Below are 10,598 nucleotides of genomic sequence, written 5' to 3'. Positions count from 1 at the left end.
TAGAAAATATGCTCTATGAAAGAAGGCATACAAATAGCCGATAAGCCATGAAAAACTGTTCAACATCCTTAGCCATCAGCGAAATGCAAATTAAAACCACAGTGAATACCACCTCACACCCACTAGCATTACTAAAAAAGGAAAAGGCTGACAGCCGCAAGTGTTGACAAGGATGTAGAACAATTGAAACTCTCATATATAAGCACTACTGGAAAAATGTCTTGTAAAACTAATTATAAATCTACTCTATGACCCAGCAAGTTCGCTCCTAATTATTTACCAGCATATGTTTACAAAAGGACTTGTACAAGAATGTTTATAGCAGCTTTTTTCATAATAGCTAAAATCTGGAAACTGTCCAGATGTGCATCAATAGGAGAGTAGATAAACACATGAAATACTAGTCAGCAATATAAAAGAAACTACACACAACAAGAATGAGTCTCAAAATTATGCTGAATAAAAGAAGTCTTACACAAAAGAGCATTTACTGTAATATATATATTATATATAGTACCTATATATGTACTATATATATGTAATATATATATATCACAGTGAGGGGGGGACAGAGAGAGATGAGGCAGGGAGGAGGGAGAGAGTTGAGATTCTAGAACAACCAAAATTAATCTATGATGAGAAAAATCAGAAAAGTGTTTGCCTGGAGTACAAGAAACTGGGGAGGGACATAAAAGGACTTTTCAGAGTGATGGTGCTTTCTTAATAAAGGTTTGAGTTACACAGATGCATACACTTATTAAAACTCATGGAGCGGAACAGGAGATTTGTGTACTTCGCTGTACGTAAATTTTACGGACACCTGGGCAGCTAGGTGTGTGAATGCACGAATGCCTGTATCTGGTGTTTATCTTTATAAGAATAAGTCAAGGAGGATTTCTTAAATGCCTTCAGCATGACATATAGATGCAGGTATATCTATAGATGAATCATTTTTCTAACAAATTTTGAAAGTCTATAAAAGGTCACTGGAAGAATCCATTAAAATGTTAAACAGTTTCTTGTGACTTGTGATTTATGTTTTTACAGGCATATAAAAAGAGTTTTGTGCAATAGCTAAGCTACGGGTTTCATTACAAGAAAGAAATATCAGGGGAAAAATGACTATAAGCTCCTAAACTTTAGAGTACAAATAATACTATAATTTGGAAGAGGAAAAGACATGAGAGAAAAAGCATAATTAGGATGTAAAATAGGAACATGACCCATGAATTACCTTGAAAGCACAATTTTAAAATATAATTATCTTAATTCATTCCCATCCTGAGAAACGTGCAGATAAAGCCAACGGTTTCTCCCTGGCTGGCTGACAACTCTGTTAAGCTAAGTGACTTCTGATGTCCCCCTTTCAAAGAAGCAGAATTCCTTTATGGGGGAGGCCAGCCTGGTGCAAAATTTGCAAAAGGAGACGAGAGACATCCATTAGATGTCGGATTGTATTGCAGACCATGTCAAGCCTGATTAGCCTTGTGGACCAACTACACAGGGAGAATCTCCAACCACTGGAAAAGCTGACATTTGGAGCGTTCACTGTTTGCTCTTCGGCACCACAGCCCTGTCCCCTCCCAGCCAGGCGGGGCTGCTCTGTGAAGGTGCCAGAGAGGGCCTTTATCTCCAGCCATCATCATGGTGGAAGAGTTCATGAGGTCATCATGTTCTTTCTCACGGATTCCCCAATAAATCAAGAATAGTGCAGAATATGGGCGAAAAGCCAAAGGTTGGCAAGGAAGTTACAGAGTTTTAATTATTTTAGACTATTGAGTATTTTTAGTAAATGGGGGAAGCAGTGTAATATTTTGGCTTTTAGATTCAGGCCAAGGTCTGAATGTTGGCTCTGCTGTGTGACCTCGGGAAAGTTACTTAACCACTCTGACCATCTGGTTTCCCATAGTGTTATATCCTATATTTAACAATGGACATCTCTGGGAATTCAATGAAATAGCACATGAAAAGCCCCTAATATGGCTCCACAATACCTTATTAGCATCCCCAAGACCCAAAAGCTCCTACGACTAAAGTTTTTCCTAAAACTTTGAAGGTGAGACCTGGCCTGGCCTGACCTGAGGCTATTTAGTCTTTTTCTTTATTCCACTTACTGTGAACATTTATGTTTCTCTGCAGAAATATTAATGTTTCGATTATGGGGACTTGCCCTTGACCCTTCTGGAATATTACATAATATGCAGCATATACACCCTATTAGCTCTATAAACTCAAAACATCCTGAATTCCAAAGCACATCTTGTCTCAAGAATTTCAGATAAGGGATTGTAAACCTGTGTGACATCCTCGCTTTATTATTAATTTATAAATGTCCTACTCCTGTTTCGTTGCATAGTAAGACCTTCCACGTATGGATTTATGTTCAAAGGGTTATGCGAGCTGATGATGGCTGCTGTTGAGTGCATTATATGCTATCAGTGAGTCGGGGGTCATCTTCCAGAAGAGAGGCACAGTTTCTGAGCAAAGCATTCTGCTACCTCCGGAAAGCCTCTGAGTCTCCAAGACACACACGTAAGGAGGAAAAGCTACGACCACCCTTGCTCAGAAACCAGCCTTGAACAAACGAGAGGAGTCGAGGACGGGGATACCAGGGAATGGCCACACCCTTGGGTCAGGTCCATCAGGAAAACCGAGATGACGGGCAAGTGACTTCCACTTTGCCTCCTAGCTGAGGTGCACACTGCCCAACTAGAGCTAGTCCCCCAATGGGCTAGCACGGGCATTACAGAGCACGGCTTCTCAGCAAGCTTCAGTACTACATGGCTGGTCTGTAACGCAGCAGATGGTAAGGAAAAGGAAATGTTGAAAGATCTGACTTGTAGAAACTGATTTTTGAAAGTCGTATAAATTAAAGTGTGAGTACAGTTACAGGAAACGAGGAGCTCTCCATTCATTGCAGGCTGCTTAATTCTTTGGCAGAAGTTGTTCTGAAGGATGTAATATGCTTATACTCGTTTTTAACTACATATGAAGCAGAATAATAAAAACTTTAATTTGGTTAAAAGCATAACTAACCAATCTTTTCAACGTCTCTCAAATGCCACTGGAGAGGATACCAAAAAGACATGGCAAAACCTACCAGAGAAGCATTGGCACCATCTAGTGGTAAAACTGGAAACTGCAGTCTGGGCAGCTGTAAACTCAATCCTTATACTGAAAGAGGTTATTGATCCACAAACCAGAGTTATTTTCTCAACTGCTGATCTCCTTCCAGAATTCTATGATCAACCTTGCAAATTCACAATAGCAGACTGATCTATTCATCAAGTTTATGTTAAAAGAAGCAAACATGAAAAAAGCTTTATAAAGAACAATTTTATAAGAATTAAAACGCACATTTAGTCAACCTTGGAAACCTTTAAATAGCATCTGCGTAATCATTCTTAGTACTCAAATGTTGCCTTTGGGTTACACACAAGAATTAGGGAGATCTGAAAGGCTGTGGCAATCATGAACATTAACAAAGGCCACCCAGATGAGAACAGGCAAAGGCTATTGATTCAGGGCTCGCTATAGCAAGGCAGTCAGCCACCATCTCACTGGCAGAGACTCAAAGGCAGGCAAGGAATGAAAAGCTTTATAGTGAGGAAAAAGGGAAGGCTTCAGGGGTACCCCGACCGGAGGCTGTCAGCACGGGGAGCTGGACAGAGGCTAACCAAAAGCACAGCATCTTATGCGATTGGTTAGGCTGTATATTTAGCTTTCTCTGATTGGTCCTCAGTTGGAATTGGGGGTAAAAATTAGGGAAGCTGTCAATCTGCTGTGGACTCTGGGCCAACTTCTGTTTTTATTTGTGGTCTTGTCATTGTCCATTTGGATATTCAGTCTCTCGCACCAAAGGCGACAGCTGGGAGGCCGGACCTCAAGAAGCAAATGCCCCATCGTGAGAGAAGATCAGCCCCCCGTCCTCTGTCCACTCTCTTCTGAAACAGGGAAGGATGCGACAAACTAAGGCAAGTACAGCAAATAGGATGTAGAATCAAATATGTAATATTTAAATGTGCAAAGCAGCATAAGAAGCACCCCCTCAGTCATGCCCTCACCGAGAGCAGTGATAACAGCCCTCCTCACCGCCATTCCTGCTAAAATTCTAACTTCTCTTCTGAGCACTTCACCATGGAGACCTGAACTTCCTTCCCGCTTGGCTAAGACACATCGCTGCTTCTCCAGAGGCCTGCCCAGAGGTCGAATACAATATTACAGGCACCCCGTCAGGCAGGGTCCAAATTCAGATTTTTAATGCTCTTAGTAACAGTCATGAGCCCTTCGTCATATAAATCCGTAGAAAAGTGAAGTTTAATGCCCCAATTTCAAATAGCATGTCCCCACTGGTAAGCCAGTCATCCAAATTTTTAGCTCTGGGGATATAACTGTTGTATGTGTTTGCATTGGCCCTCAGGAACAGGTCTGGGATCCCATTATGCCTTAGACAAGTGTGGGTTGTCAAATATAGATTTAAGAAGATGGAAGGAAGGAAGGAAGGAAGGAAGGAAGGAAGGAAGGAAGGAAGGAAGGAAGGAAGGAAGGGAGGAGGGAGGGAGGGAGGGAGGAGGGAGGGAGGGAGGGAGGAGGGAGTCCTCTCAGGGAGTCCGTCATTATTGACCTTGTATAAGTTAATTCCCACTAGCCAGTAATTCTTCATCAAGGTCAGCAGTGACATATCTTCCAATCTGGTTATGTGATTCATTTGAGAACATGTCAAGAACCACCTGGAGTGGACTCTCCTATTTTGTTGTCAATCCTATTGCTTAGCTTTTCAGCTGTTCTTGCTGCTACTCTGAGACAAACAGCAAAACTCAAGAGTTAGCTTCATGACGAGGCCTTAGAGGTTTTTTTTTTTCCCCTAAAATACTGCCAGCCAGTGAGCTCAAAACATTCCTTTTCTTAAAAGCAGAATTTCTTGTATGCAATCTTATTGTGACAGAGGGAAAAATGTTAAAATGAAAACTCAGAAGGAGCCCTTTTATCTGACACAATTAATTGAAAAAGTCAATTAAAGTGAGAAAACATTATAAAAGATTGCACACACATCTCAAATATTAATTTTCATTCAGCAAACATTGTAAAGATAAGTTCTTTTCTTTGAGCAGAAGTCTGAGTTATACAGCTTCTTCACATCCACAACCAACGTGCAATGTTCAGGTCTCTTAAAAGAATCAAAATTTAGATTCTTGTGAAATAATCTCAGAGGAATATCCTTCTAGATTTCTCTCATTCTTCTCTTTCACACTTAATAGGACAGCAGTTTCTTTACAGAATCTCTCATAGTTCTCATAGAAAAAAAAATTCCTTTTCACACTTTCGGTTTATGTAACATTTAACTATATCTGTTCCAATGACATTTACAACTGTTATGATCTGGGAACAAACAACACTGACTCTTGCCATTTGCTTGTAGAAGCAGAAATCCATACATACGGGAGAGCGAGCATCTGGCTGGTTATCAGTCCATCTATTTTACCAAGGGAATTAATATAGTGAGCGAATTAATATAGTGAGATGGTTAAGTGAGGCTGTTTCTCTCTCTCTCTCTCTGTCTCTCTCTCTGTCTCTCTGTCTCTCTCTGTCTCTCTCTCTCTCTCACACACACACACACACTCTCTCTCTCTCTCTGTCACTGTCTGTCTCACACACACACATTCTCTCTCTGTCTCTACTCTGTATCTCTGTCTCTCTGTCTCTCTGTCTCTCTCTCTCTCTCTCTCTGTCCACACACACACACACTCATTCTCTCTCTCTCTCTCTCTCTCTCTCTCTCTCTCTCTCTCTCTCTCTCTCTCTCTCTCTCTCTCTCTCTCTCTCTCTCCTTGATTGCCAAGGGCTATAGGTCCTAAGGAAGATCCTACAGTGTCACTGAGAAGGGATCACGTCTGGGGAAGGAAGTGAAAGAAGCCAAGAAAGCAAGACGTTTTATCTGGGAAAAAAAGCCAGGAGGGCTAGAGGATGTAGCTGTGGTGGAACAAATTAACTCAAACTGCGTGGCTTGAAACATGCCCCTTCGTTATCTCACTGGTCCAGGCCGGCTTAGCTGGCTTAGGGTCCCCTGGGCGTCCGGTTCTGCTCCTTCCTGGAACTTGGAGTCCTCCCCCAAGACCACGTGGGTGTTGGTAGAAGTCAGTTCCTTATGACTGGGACCCCTAGTTCCTAGGGACTCCGCGGGGTCCTGCCATGTGGCCCTCTCCACAGACAGTTCACATGAGGGCAGCTTGCTTCTCTGAGGCCAGTAGGACTGTCTTTCTCTCCAGTCTGCTAGGACAGCCTTAGATAACAAAACGACATCATATCAGTAACGACCCATCCCCTTTGCCATTTTCTGTTTGTTAGAAGCAGATCACAGGTTCCTCCCACACTCGCCCAGGGAGGAGATTATGCAGGAGTGTCCTGAACTGGCAATCCCCTTAACGTGTGTCGGTCACAGGGGAGGCTGGAGTGAAGAGCAGAGCCTGGGGACCTGTGGGGACTGGGAGACAGTGAGTTGGGAGAGAGACAGACAGAATCGAGGCAGCTAACTAAGGGTCTGGGGCTTTGGGGAGACAGGAAACTGGGGCACATTTTGGCCGTTTTACATGAGCATTCGCTCTACCCTATTTCTGGGAACTGTCCATAAAAATGCACATTGCTCGTCGGAGACTTTGGAATCAGGTTTGGGTGGTTGTTTTGGTTTTTTGTTGTTGTTGTTGTTCGTTCGTTTCTGTCTGGTTTGTTAAAAGCTTAATTCTCAAACTAATAAAAATCTACTTCTCTTACAAATAGAAAACATAAGGCCAAGTTTGACTTAGCTATTTAATGGGGGAATCAACAGAAAGATAAAAGAGCTGGCAAGAAATGCATTCGAGCAATAGGGGGATAATAGCGGGGAAATGAACACAGAAATGAGAATGTCAAGTTAGATGTAAAACTGGTCAACTTTCTCTAGAGCTATGATACCAGCAGACTTGGGGTTATCATCTATTGAGTCACACACACACACACACACGTACATCACCTTTCTATAAGTTAACCTCTAACTTTACGGGGAGTTGAATGGATGGACTCTCATCGGGTGTGGCTAGTTGGCCAAAACAATTTGCATCTCCCAAGAGCATCTTCCTACAAAATAGGAAGATATTTAAAAATAAAAATGGTCCAGTTATTTTGCGGCTAAATATTTTGCTACTTATGGCACAGAGATGAAGAACTCTGAATAATCCTTTGACACTGAAGAATGCATGTAGTTTAGTATTATTTATAGATAATGAAACAAGGTTCAAATAAGTTAACATAACTCTGGTCTGTCTTTCCACCGGAGCAGAGAAAACTAATCAGATAAGTACTATTTCTTTGATATAGGGAAATATCCACTTTTTGTCCTTCTAATTTCAATTAATTAGAAATTCATAAATTATATAAATGTCTAACCAAAATTTAAAAAAAGAAATTCAATGAGTTACTTCAAGAACGTGAGACTTTTTAGGTAGCAATCACTAGTATTCCAAATTAATAGTATTTCAAAAGTCACTATTTTTTTTTTTTTTACCAGATGTGAAGACTTTTCACAGCTTTATCTTTTCATAAAAAAGCTGGCGACAGGTTTCCCAAAGGCATGTGTATTTCTTGTCAATGACGGTCACATATGACACACTCCATAAGGAAGGGAGATCCGCAGGGTATGAAGAGAAACACAATAGTCGGCTCCGGCTTCTTCCTCCTGAATGAAAGAAACATGGACTTTCTCCTTATGCATCTGTCAAATTCAACTAAAAATCACATCTGGAAAGCCATCGGAAACTATCGGAAACTTAGAAATAGGCAAAAAAGACTCTGGGGTGTTCTCACAGAGTGTGCTGGGCTTAACTTCCTATCGACTGGGCTACTTCCCAAATCTCTAGGAGCGGAGCTGCATTTGTAGATTTTTGTCCAGTGGAGATGTAAATGATTCATGTTCAGTAGAACAGATAACCCAGAAGGTTATCGTTTACTGCCCTGTTGGACATTAACGAGTTTGGTGTCTAATCTAGAAACATTACCCAAACATTGAGTCTAAATATCTTACTTTTCCAGTGCTCTTTAAACTGGTTTTAGTATCTTACCTACCGGTCCCCTCATCATTCGTGAGTTACGGAAAACCTCTGACACATGTTCCTTTGATATTTGTGTGAGAGTCATGATTTTTCCTTTTCGAAATTATAGTTGATCAGTCATGATGTCTCCCATGGGAAGTAGGAGAGAACTTGATGGAACAACCACCAGAACATCTTGACTCTGTCACGTACTAGCTGTGTGATCTTCAGCAAATCACTTGAGCTCCTTGAGACTCAGCCGCCTCATCCCTTAGGAGGGAGAGTAGTGCCTTCTCCGCCAACAAGGCCCTAGAACAGGTTCATTGAGTGAATTTCCTTGTCCCCAAGGGAGAGTGTGCGACAGCCTTAAGCTGCTGTAACAAAGGCTGCTGCTCGCACTGACCGAGTGCTGATAACAGGGTTCCTATGACTCTGAGAACAGCATCTCAGAACCAGCCCCTCCCCCTCAGCACCAGATCCATCGGAAAGAAGCAGGACGCACTGCAGCTCTATTGGGGTAAAAGTGTGCAACTTTGGGCTCTTTGCTTTTCTGTCTGGAAGTTTTGTTTGTTTGTTTGTTTTTAGTTAAACAAGAGAATAGTAATCTTTGCATCTGCCTTAGAAAAGTTCAGTGGAAACCTAATCAAAACCGAGCAGAAGCTAAATTCAGCAGGGACATTCCACCGACGCCCTACAACCTCTCCAGCCTACGATCACTCTATACTGTAACTAAAATGTTTCTGTATCGTATTCTTTAAATCATGCTTTACACTTAGGAAAATGATCTGAATTCTTCTTTTCCCTTTTCCATCCAAATCTGATGTGCTGGCTGCAGAGTGACTCTCTTTCCGGCCAGGCACTGGGTGGGAGCCGGACACCCAGGTGTGAAGAAACCCAGCACCCGGCCCCGAGCCACTCGCTGGTGGTGCTCAGACACTGCTCAGCATCTTGGAATACAAAGATATGGTGCTGCGGACACTTTCCTGCCTTGTCATAAAGAAGCTCGAAGCTACAAGAATGTGGCACCTGTGATATTGTCACCTTCTTCAGGGACAGAGACACTGGTTCTAAGCCTCAGGAGCAACCTGCCAGGAATCTGTCATCAGCTTTCTTCTGCAAACAGACTGTTAGGCTGTGAAAAGCCTTCGGCTTTTACTTCGAAAGGCTCCGGCTGCGCAATTTAATAGCTTGAAGGCTCAGGACATGGTGGCCACGATTTCGTCTTCCTCACACTAAGTTTTCTGTGTTAAGAAACCACGGTTGGAAATGTAAACGAAGCTAAATTCCCCCCCTTACCCCCAATTGGACCACCTGTGTCTAGGGATCCAGATTATTCTTTCTAGAAAGGCATTCTCATTCTTTGTTCTACATGCAACTCTGGAGAGAAAGGAAATTTCATTTCAATTCGAAAACACAGGCATTTGTCTTTAACTACCCATGGCAAACATGGAGGATTCTGCAGGGCAAAGACCATGTCATAGTCACCAGGACCTACCAGCCCTAGCCTGAGGCTCACACATAACAGCTGTGCAGTAAGGGTTTTTTTTAACTGAATAAAGAAAAAATTGCCAGTTCTGTTCAGCGGGGAGCTGAAGGAGGGTAAGAAGCCACCCCATTGTGACCTGGGTGGAGAATCCCACCCATCCCCTAGCTGTGCAAACACTAAACTGCTATAAAAGGATTCTACAAATAGAGTGAAGGTTACTATTAGCTGATCTTAAAAGAGAGAAAGACGATTCTGGCTTATCCAGTGGCCCAACATAGTCACAGGAGCCCTGAATCATGGAAGAGGAATGCAAAAGAATGAGGAAGAGAAATTCGAGGTGTGCAAAGTAGGTGCCTCGGGCAAGGGCCCTACCTAGAAAGGCCTCCACGTGCTCATGGGAAGCATGGAAGGAAGGCAGGCAGCCTCCAGGAGCAAGGACCAGCCCCTGGCTAACAGCCAGAGAGGAAGCAGGGGACCTGGGCCAAACAACCACGAGAAACTGGAGTCTATAGGCAACCGAGCAAGCTAGGAGGCAGGGTCTTCCCCAAGGCTTCAGTCAAGAGCTCATCCAGCCAGCGCCTTGGTTTTTACCTCGTGAGACTCTGAGCAAAGACACAGTTGAGCCACGCTGTGTGTACCCAGACTCGTGACTCATAGAAACTGTGAGCTGATGAATGGTGCTGCTTTAACCCTCCAGGTATGTGATGATTTGTTATGGCAGCAGCAGAAAACTAATACACTGAGATCCTCCAAGAAACAGAATTTAGGGACAAAGGGAAGGAAAACCAGAGTCAAGAGAAGCCATGAGAGGGGATTGACCCACAAAGTCCAAAACCTAAATAAAGTCATTTAAAGGACGAGGGACTCGGAAAAGGCAGGAGAGGAAATCATTAGAGAAACCGTCAGGGAAAAATGTCCTGCATTTAAAGGACATGAGTTCCCACATTAGAAATGCTCCACTCGGTGGAAGGGTCCCACGATGGCACATCATCTCCTGAGATTTCAGAGCGCTGGGAACAGAAAGAAGACCCAACACATGTCACATCAAAGGA

Source organism: Pteropus medius, unplaced genomic scaffold, assembly GCF_902729225.1.
Source record: "Pteropus medius unplaced genomic scaffold, Ma_sr-lr_union100, whole genome shotgun sequence".
NCBI classification, from domain to species: Eukaryota; Metazoa; Chordata; class Mammalia; order Chiroptera; family Pteropodidae; genus Pteropus; species Pteropus medius.
This window is presented reverse-complemented; position numbering follows the sequence as displayed.